Source organism: Dermacentor albipictus, chromosome 3 (assembly GCF_038994185.2).
Source record: "Dermacentor albipictus isolate Rhodes 1998 colony chromosome 3, USDA_Dalb.pri_finalv2, whole genome shotgun sequence".
NCBI lineage: Eukaryota > Metazoa > Arthropoda > Arachnida > Ixodida > Ixodidae > Dermacentor > Dermacentor albipictus.
Window position 1 is genome coordinate 114679318 of NC_091823.1, and position 14790 is coordinate 114694107.

Below are 14790 nucleotides of genomic sequence, written 5' to 3' on the forward strand. Positions count from 1 at the left end.
TGACGTTTACGCTTTAACGATGCATTAGTTTGCCGCCGAGCTGCTTTTTTTTTTTTTGGTAAGTCGGAATGCCCGGAGACTGGTCTGTTCCGAACGGAATAGATGGCTGCCCGCCGATCAACCTGGCACTGGCGACTCGGAGGTGCCGAGGAGAAAAAAAATTATAGGGTTTTACGTGCCAAAACGACTTTCTGATTATGAGGCCCGCCGTAGTGGAGGGCTCCGGAAATTCCGACCACCTGGGGATCTTTAACGTGCACCTAAATCTAAGTACACGGGTGTTCTCGCATTTCGCCCCCATCGAAATGCGGCCGCCGTGGCCGAGATTCGGGATCTACCAAGAATAGGTTTATGTGCGTATAATACTATTTTTTTTTTTTGCGCAGCAGTATAACGTTGTCGAGCCCTTTCGGCCACGTATACATCGCTCTACCACCAACTAATCTTCGCTGAGAATCCGTTTTTAGCGACATTTTTAACCTTCCGTTCCAAACTGCCACGAATTTCGACCAGCCGCCGCAAGCTAATCAAGGGGAAGCGGACCAACCGCACATGCTGGCACAATCCTCGATCTGATCCGGTTGTCTACTTTCAAGGGGCTAAAACGGCCCTACCGAAACCGTCTCCACTTCTGCGTGCTTCTATCTTGTTAGCCAATTAGATAAGAAAAAAAAAAGCTAGACAAAGTAGCCAATGCTATTCGCTTTCAAAACAAAACAAAAATGATCTAAGAACGACGACAGCGTTTGATTGGGCTGTTCAAAGAACGCTGCGGGTAACTGCCCGATGCTTGCGTCGGCGGTCGCGCGAATTCGACGTCAGGAGATTGGAATAGTTCCGCGTTACAGTGACCATGCTAAGGCCTATGACCTGCAGTGTTTGTAAACAAACAAATAAATAAATCCTCGCCTGCAAGCAAAGCGAGCAGACGATCCAATCTCAGTGCACGATAGCGGCACTGCTCAAACCCGGCAGTTCGAATAAAATTACGATACGCGCCACGTCTACCTACGCCTCTCAGCGTGTCGCAACTGTTCTAACGCATGTGCCTGTAGCCGGGAGCGCTCCTCGAAACACCGCGTGCGAGCTGCGCCGAGAGGCGTGGGTGGGAGGAAGACAGTCGAGAGAGAGATTCTTGTTTGGGAAGGAAGAAACATGGGGTAAAGTGCAGCGCAGTAACTGCCTCTCAGATGAGGACACCTCAACCGCGCTGCACAGGGGGGATGGGGTAGAAAAGAGTGGTGGAAGAGACAGGGAAGCAGCAGCAGCAGCGGTCGAAACACCGTCGGTGTGGGGAGGGGGCTCAGAGGCGATCGGCTAGGGCGATGTCCTCGGCGAACACCAGAATCGCTCGGAAGAGGCGCTTCCGGCTTGAAATGCAGCCCGCGGGGTGCAGCAGATTGTCTACCGTTGCACAGGGAAGAGGAAGACAGTCGAACGCTTAACACAACCCGCCTTCCTGTAACCCGCGCGAATAAGCCCAGCTGCGACGGCGCAAGTGGAAGAAGGTATCGGCACGATGGCAGTTCTCATTCTCGGTTAAAGCCACACACTCATGTTGTGCGAGCACATCGAGCGGACGATGAATACGCTTAACACAGGAACCTCGAGAAAGAGAGAGAGAGAGAGAGAGAGACGAGGGGATAAAAGAGAAAGGGAAACAGACACGTCAGGCAATGACGTGCGTTGGAAAATCTAAACGGCGTAGACAGAACAAAACTGGACGAAGAAAAAGAAGGCAGAAACGAGGAGCCACCCCCTCACACGATTAGTTTTCGAAAGCTTCGTGAAACGGGTCGGCGGCTAAGTGCAAGTGACCTTTACGTGCAAGTGACACGGCGCTGCCGCGCTGTATTTTCTTGATGGGCCGACGACAGCTATCTGCAGAGCGCAAAGCAACTTGAAAAAAAAAAAACGTTCTGCGCATTGACGGGTGCGCAAGGGACACACGCATCGCTCGGATCATGCCGAAAACGCAAGCGCCGAAACAACAAGAAGAATAACAAATAAGAGAAAAGTAAACAACAATTAAAGACGCGTGTTCAGTCTGACCTCTGTCTTGAACTGCCTTTAATGCACTTGTGTCGCCCAAACTTTTCATTTTCTCCATTTTCTTTTCGTTCTTGTTAGCACTCTATCCTCGAGTGCCGGCTTGTTCTTTCATTTCTACTACGCATCTGTACCACGGAATAAAACGGGCTACACCCGGCACAACTTAAAGGCCCCAATATCTCCTAAACATCAGGTAGAAAATAAAAAAGGAAATAAAATTAAAAAGAAAAAAGACGGGGAACATCACAAGGTCGCCGTAGGTACATAAGCCAGAGCACAGGGCGGATGGAAGGAGTCCACGGGAGGGGGCCCAGTTCGGCGCTTCCCGCCGTTTTGCACAAGCCGCCCCCCGCTTCGTGAGCGGCGGCAGTGGACAGATACGCCGGCAGCGGATAAACATGGCGAGGAGGGGGCAGCTCGCGAGGCCACCCGGATTAAGAGCACGCGCCAGGCGTCATCCGCTCCGCCTCAACCGCTTTTCCGCATTCCAAATCGGAGGGGGAAGGGGGAGGAGGAAGGGGGGCCGCAGGATGCCCCTTCATGGAACAGCCCCCCCTCTCCCTTTCGCATCCCGCTGGATGCTGCTCCGTGCCGTCGCTGCGACCAGGGCGGCCTCGCGTTGCGCAATGACGGCATAAAGAGCAACGTTGCTTGCTTTCTTCTGTTTCTTATATCGTTATTAATTGTTGGTATCTTTTAAGTAAACAGTTATTTCCGAAACCTCCCGGATTTTGATGACCGTGGCTGCTGCTGCTGCTGTCTTCCCAAACAGGTCCACGCAAAGGACGGCACCTGTATAACGAATCGGCTCAAACGCAGCCGTCCTACCCCTCCCCCCCCCCCCCCTATCTCCCCGCCCAAATCTTTGCTGCCCCCTGAAGATGTGCCGGTGATCCGGTGCAGTCCTCTCCGGGAGTTACGCATTGAAAGAACAAAGGGTGCTTAATTAAACATCCTCAGTACAAGTGTGCGCCTGCGAGCGCACCGTTATTGAAACCTTCTATACCTTAGCATAACTGCGAGTCGGCCTAGTTGGAACAGATTCATCTTAAACCTTTTTTTGGCGCAAGCAAACAGGGACGAATAATTCTTCGTCCCTGTTTGCTTGCGCAAAAAAAAAAAAAGTTGCAAGATGCTTCTTTACCTTCTTCCTCGCGGTTTGGCGCGCCTGCTCGCTCGGTCAGCATCCCGCCGCAATTAGCTGGGCCGGTACTGCAGATAATACTGCAGGCGATACTGCAATAATAAAGCGGGGCCGAACCTCGAGACTGTAATCCGCGGTCGCCCAGGTCGCGTGCCGTGGAGTGGGGGGGGGGAGGGGGGGGTACCCACGCCTCACCGGCCGGATGCGCAAATCACAATTGCACGGCGTTTAACTTACCGCTTCAGAAAAGCTTCGCTTGAAGTATGTTCCAAAAAGTCCGTTGGATCTGCACAATATTTCACCATATGGGTGCCTTTCAGCGAAACGAAAACAACACCACTGGCAAATGATAAATGTGAAACCAATTAGCTCGCTTATCAATCGCGCAGCATTTATTTTCCACTTTTCCTTCTTTCTTTTTTTCCTTTTCGTAATCGCATTACGAGGGGGACGAGCGAATCTCTCTTTCCGCTATAAGCGCGTGTTGGCCTCACGTGGAAAAACGAGGCGGACGGAAGGCGGCCGATCCACGCCGCCGATCGAGTGACGGTGCAAAACAAATGCGCGTAATTTATTAAATTATGGGGTTTCACGTGCCAAAACCACTTTCTGATTAGGAGGCACGCCGTAGTGGAGGACTCCGGAAATTTCGACCACCTGGGGTTCTTTAACGTGCACCTAAATCTAAGTACACGGGTGTTTTCGCATTTCGCCCCCATCGAATTGCGGCCGCCGTGGCCGGGATTCGATCCCGCGACCTCGTGCTCAGCGGCCCAACACCATAGCCACTGAGCAACCACGGCGGGTATGCACGTAATAGAAGCGGCGGGCCACGACTCGGCTTTTTTTTTTTTTTTCAGCGCAGTGAAGAGTCGACCGAGTGAGTTATTTATTACTTGATCCAGTCTAACGCCCGGACGCTACACTGTCTGCTATGAAGGAACACCGCGAAGAGGGTATAAAGGAGGGTGCACGCGCGTGCTTGGCGTAAGGCGTACTGGTTGATTCAAGACTATACCCGGCGTTCTCTGATGAGCACACGTAAGGCTAAGGACTCGAGTGCCTTACCACTTCGGTATACCGGCGGACGGTAGCGAAGCGAAATGTGCCGGTAGCGAAATGGGGACGGCAGTCGAAACCGCGACTCCCACGCTCGGAAAGTTGCGAGCAGCTTATACAGTCCACGTCGTTAAGGGAAGAGAGAAACAAACAAAATAAACAGAAAAATGAAACGAGGGGGGAAAAAACGCATGTATGGGGCATGGACTGACGGCACAAGCATCGAAAAAGACGACGCCTCAAGTATCATTTTTTTAGTCATTAGGCACGGAGTTGGTTGTCGAAAGTGGATCGCGTTTCACCGTGTGCTGGCAAACGGGACTCGCGCCTGCGACCCTATCGCTCACTGATTAGCAAGCACACCACCGCAGAGCCGCGTTCGCAGGGTTCCAAAACGCAGTGCTCGCAGTCCCGATGACAATCGCTCAAACGTACCACGGGCTACGCATAACTCGGGAAGTCAGCCTCGAAACAAACGAAGGTGTACGCCAGGCTAACATGTAGAAATAAGAGTTCGCCAAATCTGGGCGCTGCCGTGACAAAAAAAAAAAAAAATGGCATGCCACGCGGAGCTCCTTCCGAGGTATACACGTGCACACATATATATACGCGAGGTATTAATTTCCTTTCCACTGCAATGCACCGTACGTGCGCATCAGCGCAGAGAAAGCACATCGCGCTGCGTACAACGCGCTATTTTGGAGGTCATATACATATATTCTTTTTTTTAATTCGAAAGTTTACCCTGCGGCATAAAGCACTCGAAGCATGCGCGTTATATGTACAGTGCCCAGCGATCCATGTGAGATACTCGGAGGCGCGTGGCTGTCGGCACTTCTTGCGGCAGACCAGACGATGGTGACACCCGGGTTGATTTTTTTTTCTCTTTTTTTTGTATCCCATCGAAAGGCGAGGATCTTTGCGACGCATTGCAACTGCCTTCGGCCACTCGGCCGTCATTCCTCGCTCACCGGTGGCGCAGAAAAGAAAGAAAAGAAAAAAAGAAGACCGGCCGCCATGTGTTCCGACTATCACGTTTCAATCGCCGAGCACTGCAGGCGTGCAGTTTGCTATACGTTCGACGAAGTCCAACGGCTTTTCTGTATGGTGCGGACCTATAGATCCACAGATGGTCGGTCAGTCAGGCGGGCGGCTCGGTCGTAGAGCCCCAACTTTTGACAGGCTTATATATATAGCGACGCCTCGACAAGCGCAATCCGCAGCTGGGCGAGCGCAGCTACAGCGTCAACGCAGCACCGAGACGGATTGTTCTCACCTCCTCGCGGAGGCCCGGCCGGGAGGGTCTGATCCACACGGAGTTTTCAACGTGCGCGTATATAGAGCGGCGAAGGATTTCCTTTTTTTTTCTGATAATCACGTGAGTACCGGGCCGGGTGTGTTGCCGGAAGAGCTTCTGCGGACGGATACCACTGGAAGAAGCTCGCGTCTGGCCGCGCCTGCCCGAATGCGTCACGGTGACGTCACGCGTGGCGTGTTGCAGACGATTCGCGCAGTGCACGGGAACTTCCGACGCTTCGCCGTGCGCCTTTGTCTGCGAAAGGCTATGATCAGGTCTGTTTCAATACCTTGCGGCGGTCTTTCGGTACTCGGGCCGAATTTGTACATACACAACTAGTTTCGATTCGATGCTTCGTGTGCCAGTTCGGAACGCACGGCGGTCAACGCGTCTGACCAGCAGCTGAGTTGGAGTGTTACCTTCTCTCTTAAGCTTTATTTTTCTTTTTTTTCTTTTTGCTTTTCTTCTTTCTTGCTTGTTTTTTTGTTGTCTGTTGCTTTGCACATTCATGTTGGATGTAACCCACACCTGCTTGGGCCACCACATTGGCCTGCAGTATTTTGAAATAAAAAAAATAATAAATAAGAGAACGAGTAGACGGGGAGGGGGGGGCGCACGCGAACGCGATATACATAAAAAAAATTGGAGGAACGGCGGTTACAATCGCGAAGCTTCGGTTCTTGCATATAGAGCAGCGAAACGAGGAGGTGAGACAGCGTGTCAAGAACGAGGAGCCGCGCAGAGAGGCACGGCACAGAGCCGTGTGCGCACGCTCTCGCACGAGGAGATAACACCCAAGTAGTGGCTACAGGAAGCAAAGGGTGTCTCTCACCGAGAAGTAGGTTACACGGGGCCTCCCAACGGAAGTGATACAGGCGCCCGCCAAGGTGCCAAAGACGCGCTGTCGCCGATAACGGGGCCCCGCGCGACAGCTGCACCTCCGACACTTCGCTGTGCCGCGGAGTGCCCGCGCCTAATCTGCCTATAAGCCCGCCTCACCGGCGCATACGCTCGGACGTCGTCGCACGCTAGAGCCGCGCTTCTTACAGGGCGGCGATCTTTCGCGATGCCCGCTTCTATCAGTCGGTCACGCGGCGGCCGCACCTTATCGACAAGGTTTAAACACGCGTGCGTCACGTTCCGGAAAATCGGACAGGCCGCGTAAGCTCCGTCGGGCTCCCCTCTTCGCACAGCGACGGTTTTTTGCTTTGTTGTTGTTGTTGCTTTCGCGGGCCGCTGTATAACAATCGACGGAGTGGGTCGACAGGCTTGGAAGAGTATGCAGCGGACTCCGGTAAAGAGGCTCCTGCAACCACGTCCTCGAGATGCTGACGAAACACGAAGGGGTCCGACGAAATTCGGTCTAATCGGGGAAGAGCGCAATAATAGGCGCAGCGTCGACCTTGCCAAACATTTGCTAAAATACGTTTCCGACCATCAAGGATGGAAATCATCCACCCTGTTTGCCATCCATCCTCGTGACTGCGAACAAGCCTCATGCGGGGACACGAAACCATGGTTAAAAAAGTTGACCTTCGTGTCATTGCTGCACGCCTCTTATATTACGTACTGTGAACTAGACGCTCTCTAATAAATGGAGCAACATCCAAGGCGCCACACAAACGTGAGGAATGGTAGGTCTCTCGACAGCAACATCATCATCAACAACAACAACAAAGACAGCAGCAGTCCGACTGTAAAGCTGAAGCGCACCCCCCCCCCTCTCCTCCCTTCCCCTCTCTATAGGACGTGCTCGACATTTTCTCAGACACTAGGAGAAGAAAAAAAAAAGACATTGATAATGTGCAGTGCGAGACGAGTAATAACATTTTCTCTGAAGTATTCGTGGTAACTCTTCAAGCACGAGCGGTTCTTTTCAATCAATTACATCAAACATATTATATGTGCTCATATTTTGTCAACCCTGGGCATCACTGATTGTGTTCGTCATAAACGTACTTTGTCGCACGAAAAATCGTAGTCGGAAACGAAGGATTGTTGCATACTTCCATTTCACGCAAACGTATTGCAAGAAACGGACTATTCATATTGCTTTCTTAAATTCATTGGAGAACAACACCCGCGGCTTTTAAGATTCTCTGACGGCGGTAGAAAAAATTTTCACAAGCCACAGTCGACCACAAAAGCTTACAGAATTCGGGCTCCACGACCAATGCGAACTTGTGCTCTAGGGCATATGGTTCTTCCAGTTTAATGGATTCCCGTGTCGCCACTACAGGTCGAGGCTGTGAATTGTACCCATGGATCCGCGGGAAGTCAACTTTCTCGGAAATCAGGTGCCGGGTATGCTTTTGTGGCCGATTGTACGCGCTCATATCACTTTCAAAAATAGGTTCCCAATGTGCGACAAAGCACAGTCACCATTCGGTAGGATGTACAAACTATACGCATCACACACAGTAATAATAATGATAAGATGAAGAAGAAGAACGCTATTCGCTTAATTGGAGAGTCACAAGTCACTGAAGTGGTGTGCCGATTAACAGCAAAAAAAGTTATCTCCCTATACTCCCTCTCCTTGGACCGATGCATACTACCCATAAATCCGGACGGACGGACGGACGGACGGATGTATGGATGTTATGAGCGTCCCCTTTGGAACGGAGCGGTGGGTTGCGCCACCAAGCTCTTGCTGCTATACTGCCCAATGTCCTACCTAGGTTAAAAAGGAAAAAAACAAACACTATGAACGCCCACAACCAAATTTCTTGACCCCATATTGTGAACTTTGCTTTTGTACGTCTCCGTTTTTGTCGTTTCCTTACTTTTCTTCCACCAATCATCCAATCGCCACTTAGTAATCCCTATTACGGACGTGTTTACTTTCCCACTGCTCTCGCTGAACCCAAGGGATTCAAGGAGGCCAGTGGTGCCTCAATTGACCGCTGGGCAGATATCCTCACATTCTAGTAAAACTTGCTCCATCGTTTCCCTAGCTTTACCGCAACAAGCGCATGCCTCTCCGTCGTTCTTGTTCGTTCTAAGGACCCAAATAAAGTTCGCACTCACTCACTCTTGTATCCCCCACTTTATAAGTGCGTGTTCTAAGGCATACCGATCTCGCTTCGAAAAGTATAATGAGCTTACCTTTGAGTTATCATAAATTGCTTCTTTCCCGATTTGGTTTTTTTTCCTCTGAAGTAGTTACTCATGGCAGGTTTCTTTTCCGTTGCCGCCACCCATGAGATTATTTCAGCCTCTCTTGACTTGCCGCTTGACGTTCTTTGTTGCTCACCATATAGGCCGCATGCTTGCTGGTAAGCTTCCTAGTTCTTTTCCTCCACTGCGAATCAATGTTTTTCCTGCACAAATACCTGATCCGTCTCTGGTGCCCAGCGCTCTCTGGCAGGCCGCGCGATCAGGCTGGATGACTCTGAATCAGCTGCAGCACGACCGCGCGCGGGGGGAGGCAACGACAGAGTTCCTTGTTTCTCTACTGTGTCCCGCCACCGCCTATGTGTGTGTGTGTGTGTGTGTGTGTGTGTGTGTGTGTGTGTGTGTGTGTGTGTGTATGTATGTATGCATATATATATATATATATATATATATATATATATATATATATATATATATATATATATATATATATACATGCATACATATATATACACACATTGATATTGCTGTTTGTCCGCATGGTCGTTCGCGCTTTGCTCAGCAATGAAGCGACATAGCTCTGCGCAGATTTTATCGCTGGCATATATATATATATATATATATATATATATATATATATATATATATATATATATATATATATATATATATATATATATATATATATATATATATATATATATTAGCGTACCACGGCGAGAAAAAAACGGCGCGATTGTCGGCGCTTATCCGCGCGCAATCCAGAAGCCAGCGATAAAATCTGCGCAGAGCTATGTCGCTTCATTGCTGAGCAAAGCGCGAACGACCATGCGGACAAACAGCAATATCAATGAGGCCCTCTCGCTTATCTTGTATTGCAATTTCATTCCACGATGGAATTTTAGAGGTGCCGACTTGCGGACACTGAATTTTGCAAGTTCGCTCGCCTCCATGTAAAGCAGCGCGCTGTCGGAAGTATATGCAGTTCAACTAATATTTCGCACGACCACTTCCTTTTTGAATGTTTGTTTGTTTGTGCGTGTGTGTGTGTGCGTTGAGAACAGCGGTCCGCACACTACAAAAATGCTTTGCCGTGTCTGCTTCCGTCCATACATATCCACATTTGGCGCATGTAATTTTAGAAGACCGCAAGCCTAGTCGCCGGCGAGTGAGTGCACCTTTTTACGAGTGACACAGGGGGCCGCACCGACCACAGCCCACATTTTTTTTTTTTTTCTTCGAGCGAGCGGCGAAATAGGTGCACTTCGCCTTTTTATTGTCTCCTCCCAGCTTTCACAACGACGCTCGTTCCAAGCTAATCTGATCCCCCCGAGCAACCCGTCGCCTTGGAAGAGTACAAAGGGCGCAACATCGTTCGTCTACGCGAGCCGCCTCCTCCGTAGGTCGATAAGAGAGAGAGAGAGAACGGGGGGGGGGGGGAGGCGAAGAAGGCTCGCCGCAGCGAGCATGGCGTGCAGATGGCTAAGCACGACGGTTTTACGCACGGGCGTACGGCAAAGTCCGCGCGGCTGGCTTATCTGCAGAGCGCGCGCGTTCTTCTTTAGCCACAGAATAAAGAAAGGTAGGAAGGAAGGTCAACGGGTTCGGCCACTTCACCTGACGTCGTCGGCGCGGAGTCGTGGTTGCTGTAATCGAGGAAAAGGTCGACCACGCTGAACTCCTGGCCGACTCCGAACATGTTTCGGACGCCGATGCACGCTATAATGCGAGCGGACGCGTCTTTTCTCCTTCTGTGAGCACGGATATCGGGCGGCAGCTTCGCAAGCGTTGCTCCCCTCTTCTGCCAATCAATGCAAGGCGGCCGGCATTCACAAAAAACGCCGAGATAATCGTCCCCAACAGGTGGCTTACGCAGTAAAACCCCGTTGTACTTTGCCGGAAGAACAAAGCCTCGCGTATAACTTGCAACCGCGACATAATGGGAAGCTAAAACCAACTGACAGGTTTCCAAGATCAATAGCTCATACACTGGGAAGTTCAGAGATGAGGTTGGCTCATGATCGTAGTCTGCTGGGCCAGTTGGTGCAACATATTGCAAATGTATTAGCAGTTGAACAGCAGTGGTAGCCGTCAAATTGCCGTTAAACCACCCATACGACTACGATATGAGGTGTGATATGACCTACTGTGCTTCACAAATGAGCAAAAAGATTAAATAAGACGCGGCGAGTTGTATCTCTGCCAGTGCTTATCTGTAACGCGACAACACGCTCTTACTTCGGCTTGTAGGTTACGACTGCACCGTAGAGCCACACAATGCAATCTAACACAGAGTATGAACCTGAATGCAGGCAGGTGCAGCTAAGCTGGCAGGAAAACAACTGTGTGGAAAGAAACCTGATAGGTGGAGGCTGCTACTTGTGCCTCGAGCATGACAAAAAAAAAGGGGGGGGGGAAAGTAGCACGAGCTCTTCTTGACCTTCTTGTATTGTAAAGCTTTATTTAGGATATCTATAGGCAGTAAATCCAAGTGCCACTGCAGATGTCAGCTGGTACAGAAAAGGTATGCATGGATTTTTCCACCCACTACAGTTCAACAGTGTTCAAACCTAAATGAACTCCAACAAAAGGATATTCACGGAGAAACATCCTCCATTCAAAAGAACTAGAAGAGCTTAAGCTGACAACAAACCACTAAAGACTCCCAAGGATCTTTGAGTGTAGCCTTTATCTAAGAAACAGACATCTCTCAAGTCTGGAAAAGATTGCGTGAAAACTGTTAAAAACTTCTAGAAGTTCTTCCCGATTGCTGCCCTAGCACCAACCCACTCTGCTAAGGTTCCTGCAGCTATGGTAATTAACTATGCAACTTAGAATTTCTTACCAGGCACTCTTCAAGGCTCTTAGCAGCATCTACACAGGGGCCGCTCACTTCCTGCAAAGTTCTGCCCTATATATGTTGTAACCTGCATGTGGCAAGTGTTGAATGTGTGCTGAGACATTGCACACTCTAAGAACAGATGTGACAAATCATGAATATGCGTTCTTTTAGCAGATGATGCTGTAGAGAACTTGCACAGATAAAAAAAACTCCCACATTAAGAAATGAGAAGAGACTGAAGACTCCTCAAAGCAACTCAGTGCGAGAAAAAATGCCGAAATGAGCTGCATGTAACCGATGCTATAGAGAATTTATTGACGCACAGGCCAGGTCTGGCCAAAGAGTGTCAAGTCCTGGAGGAAGTGGAACTAGTCGTTCTATCCATACATGACTTCATACACAAAGACAGCAAGTAGCCAGACAACCATGAAAACCAACCTCATGACACGACGTGATACCATACAAGTACAGCAGAAAAAGCAACACAGTAAGATCAACAGGGACTGTTGTCACAGGTGCCAAGTATCAAGAATTTCTTCAGACAGGTGAACAATCTCAAGAAAGCTGAGATACATTACCATCACAGGGGTGAGACCAGAACATGTACTTCTATCCATTGAAGTACAGAACACAAACTTCATTGACGAGTGGTGTCTGTCATTGTTTTCTTAAAGCCTGTACTGCAAGTTACATGCATTACAAACAATAAAGCAATGTAGCAGTGGGACTATCACCTCCAGAACCCGCTCGCATGCACGCAGCACGAAATAAAACAGGCTGCACACTCGACCTGAGCTACTGAAGTCACGCAGGCCTCCCACAGCAACATTTCTCACAATACTGTTCACCACGTGAGCATGCGAAGAATGCAAGAATTGCGCTATTTTAATTTGTGCAGTCCAGCACCTGAGAACTGCCACAAAAGTGCTGCAGGTAATGATAGTGTGCACCACTGTACCTCAACATTCACATACTTATGATTCAATAGAAAAGCATGTGCCAGCTTCTGTGCGCACTCTGGCTATGGCTGACATTACCAATACACACAAAGTGAGCAAGCGTCCATTTCTTGTTCAGCTGATTAACCTCACAGCAGCAGTCCAGTCAACACCCGCTCCTCAATAAAGGGGCACAGCTGGCCGAGTGGAATTCACAATTGGCATGCAGCCAAGGCCAATGAACAAATTATGACTGCAAGAGAATGCAGTCAACGGTTTGAAGACATGTTGTTTGTTCTGGTCTCGTCTGGTCGTCAAGCTGAAGAACGAAAAGATTCCAGGCATGGTATGCAGAATACCCGGCACAAACTGCGACAATGTTTACATCAATGAAAGAGGTATTCTATGACATGGGGCCCTTATCGCTACTGCATTAAAAATGTTGAATCGTAACAATGGCACTCTTCTGTCTGCACACACAAGTTGCCTAGGTCGAGTGTCAAAATGCACTTAAACTTGCCATCCCGAGGAGCTCATGTTTCGTACACAAGGCTTTCTTCCACGTGTCAAAACATCTAACAATCATTAACCACACCTTCTTGGTCGGCATGCTTCACTTTCCTCTTATGCGACAGAATGCACCCTTTCTTGAGTATCAAGTGAAATACCAACCAGAGTTGCTGAGTGGCAACTCTGGAATGGAAATGAATCTGGAATAACTCCGTATTTTGAAACACAAGAAGCTGAATGGGAATGCGCATGTAGACCTAAAGTGCAAATGTTGATTTCAAGCGGGACTAAAATACCGGTAAACCCACCAATTAGCTGTTCAAAAGGTGCAGCATGACAGAGACAGAGACAAACACAAAACCACGTCATGCATCACATCTCTGCCTCCGTCTTGGTCGTGCTGAGCTTTTAGAATAGCTATGAACCGATTCACCCAAATCAAAGTTTTACTGACATTTATATATAACTAGACTTGGTCAATTTCTTACATTTCTCAATTTTTACTCAATACGGGGTTCTTTCAGTATCTACCTAAAGGTGACAACCTCTGTCGCGGTAATTATAAACAACACAGTATTCTACACATTCTACACTTCTGGTGATTAAGAAACCTTTCTTAGTCACAATTTTGAAGTGCATTTATATACAGTAACTTTTAGTTAAGAGTTAACTTTTTATTTTCAGTTAAGGAGTTAAGTCAGCTAAAATTAAGTTAGCCAGATAAAACAAGCTAGCTCCTCAGCTTTAGTGCACACGTTAACGTTTACCTAAGGAGTTAAGTTGTGAAGAATTATTCAATTTGTGAAGAGTATGCTTGACCTATGATAAAGAAATGCAGGCCAATAACCCCCATGTCGCCAAGCGGTTGCATCCTGCGCAAGTCCACGGTGATCTGAAAAGCACACCATGTTTTTTTTTTTTTTCGCACTGTCAAGTATCCAGAAGATGTGACCACAGGTGGTCAGAGAAGTGTGCTGGAAAAAGCAGCCCACTGATACGCCAGTAAATGTCGTAAAACAAAAAGGGAGCAGATATCAGTGATTCCTAAGCTCTGAAGTCGTTTACTGCGACAGCAGCAAGCGTTCTCAGGCAGCAAATAACGCCATCTCTTTTTTGCTTGCCTGCTTTTTCCTCAAATAACAAAAATCTCGCCTCTCCAGAGATAATAGTTGTACACATGAAGGTTGAATAGAAGTATGTCACTGATGAGGAACATCACTTGAAAGCATCACTTGAAAGCTAGACCGGTATGATAAAGCAATTATTCTATTATCGTCCCTCACCCACAACTGGCAGACTCAAGTGATAACATAGGTGGAGCACCGCTCAGACCACTCGCAAAAACCAAAACAGAATAGGACTCAAACAGAATTGTCCCATTATCCTGACCCTAACAAGCAGCTAAATATTGACATGCATACATTGTTCATCGTATTCTGGTGACCGTTTTTCACTGGCTAAAGACTGTTAGCCTGCTAAGGTATGTTTAATGAAAGCCAAGTGTTTTTTACAAGTGTGATGTGTGCCACAAGTTATACCCACTGCACATGCCCAGTCACAAGGTTTTATATCAAAAACCATTTTCTAGAGCTGTCTTCGTGACTGGTGTTGCCACGAGAATGATTGGAATTCTACAATTCCCATTGGCCTTAATTCATCGTTTTGAACGAGAAGGCCATTGATATGTGAAGCCAGAAGTGCAAGAAAGCAAGCTTGAGTGCCGTCTTTCCACATCCTATACCTGAGTAAGTTCTGTAATATTAGTTGAAACTCAAAGGTCATTCCCGTCACATGCGAGGATGACCTCGCAATGTAGGCACTTCTGGGACTT

The 14790-nt window shown here is 48.5% G+C and overlaps 1 protein-coding gene across 2 annotated transcripts in view; it reads right to left on the reverse strand.

The window, feature by feature from the left end:
- Nucleotides 1-14790, reverse strand: part of dve (SATB1_N and homeodomain domain-containing protein dve) — an 84460-nt gene that overhangs the window by 54471 nt on the left and 15199 nt on the right. The window lies entirely within an intron of this gene.